The following is a 1,974-nucleotide window of genomic DNA, read 5'->3' as shown; positions in this document are numbered from 1 at the left end:
TCAGAGATTTAGAGATTCCTAACTTAGTAAAAAACATACAACCAGTAACTTTCTGCAAATTTAGATCACTTTAGCCTTCAAGTGATAAAAATTAAAGCAATACAAATGTAAACGTATCGCCTTCTCACCCTCCCACCCCCACCCCCCATAGAGGTTGAATAGGCGGAGTTCCTCTTGGAAGGCAGCTCATAACTAGAGTGCTGGGGACACTTGCTCGCTGGCTCCCAGCTCACTTGCCCTACTACCTCCGCCCCCCCTGCCACCCAGGCAGCCGCTCTCTGGTGCCAGGAACTTGCCATCACCACCACCATGTCCTACCCATTTCCAGTGCACACCCCGGAGCAGAAGGAGCTGTGGGACATTGCCCATCGCACTGTGGCTCTGGGCAATGGCATCCTGGCTGCAGATGCGTCCACCGGAAGCACTGCCAAGCGGCTGCCGTCCACTGGGACCAAGAACAGGGCAGAGAACGCCGCTTCCACCGCCAGCTGCTGCTGACCGCTGCTGACCTGGGGAACCTCTGCAATGGGGCCATCAGCCTTTTCCTTGAGACTCTTCAGCACAAGGCGGACAACGGGCACCCCTTCCCCCAAGGTATCAAATCCAAGGGTGGGATCATAGGTATCAAGGTCCACTAGGGTGTGCTGCCCCTGGCAGGAACAAACGTCGAGACCATCATCCAGGACTGTGAGCTGTGTCTGAGAGCTGTGCCCTGTACTGAAAGATGGTGCTGACTTTGCCAAGTGGCGCTGTGTGCTGCACATCGGCAAACATACCCCTTCAGCCCTTGTCATCATGGAAAATGCCAACGTTCTGGCCTGTTACACCAGCTTCTGCCAGTAGAACGGCATCGTGCCCATTGTGGAGCCCGGGATCCCCCCACCCACCCCTGACAGCGACCATGACCTGAAGCGCTGCCAGTATGACCCAGAGAAGGTGCTGGCAGCTGTCTACAAGGTCCTGAGTGACCACCATGTCTACCTGGAAGGCATCTTGGTCATACCTGGCCATACCTGCACCCAGACATTTTCCCAGGAGGAGATTGCCATGTCAGCTGTCACCGCACTGTGCCACACAATGGACCCTGCTGTTACTGGGGTCACCTTCCTGTCTGGAGGCCAGAGGGAGGAAGGAGGTGGCGTGTCCATCAACCTCAACACCATCATCAAGTGCTGAAGCCATGGGCTCTGACCTTCTGAGGCCATGGGCCCTAACCTTCTCCTACGGGCAAGCCCTGCAGGCATCTGCCCTGAAGGCCTGCAGTGGCAAGAAGGAGAGCCTGAAGGCCACCCAGGAGAACATCGAGCGAGCCTGGCCAATAGCCTCGTCTGCTAAGGAAAGTAGCGGTCAGGCTGGGGCTGCAGCCAGCGAGTCCCTCTTAGTCGCTAAGTATACTTACCAACTGGAGGTGGTGTGAGGCTGCTCCCTCAACACTCCAGGCTCCCACCTCCCTCCATGCCCACTTCTTGAATGGAGGGTGCCACCTGGGCTCTAGGCCACTCTTGCTGCCCTTGTGACCATGGTGTGCGGTGTTGTCTGTGTATGCTAACTCTATCGCCCTTTCCAACTCCCTGCCAGTAAACAAGCAGCAGCACACTGGTCCGATCACCAGGGAGGAAGAGAGATGGGATGCTAGTCCTGTAACGTATTTATCTTAGTCACCTTCCAAATTAAACTGCCACCTGATTAAATTCCAACCATGTGTTCTTACGGAGGCATAGTTGGAACAATAAACCTAACTATCACGCTGCACTATGGTGGTTTCTGTATCTTTCTCTCTCACAGCCATTGAGCTGGTATGGACTCATAGGTGCCCTGTGGGGCAGAGTTGAACTGCCCCTCTGGGTTTTTAAGCACATTAATCGTTGTAAAAACAGTACAAGACCAGGCGATGTCTTGTATTGGATATGGGGTATCAATGAATTGGTCTGACTCGATTCCAAATAGCAGCAACAGTAACATACTGCATATTTT

General features: G+C 54.0%; 1 pseudogene; it reads left to right on the top strand.

Moving 5' to 3' along the window:
• The first annotated feature begins 309 nt into the window (after positions 1-309).
• LOC101659780 lies at positions 310-1,417 on the top strand (annotated as a pseudogene).
• Positions 1,418-1,974: the final 557 nt, after the last annotated feature.

The sequence above is a fragment of the Echinops telfairi genome, unplaced genomic scaffold (assembly GCF_000313985.2).
Source record: "Echinops telfairi isolate 266 unplaced genomic scaffold, ASM31398v2 ScPeMD7_7467;HRSCAF=8505_1, whole genome shotgun sequence".
Lineage (NCBI taxonomy): Eukaryota > Metazoa > Chordata > Mammalia > Afrosoricida > Tenrecidae > Echinops > Echinops telfairi.
This window is presented reverse-complemented; position numbering and strand designations above follow the sequence as displayed.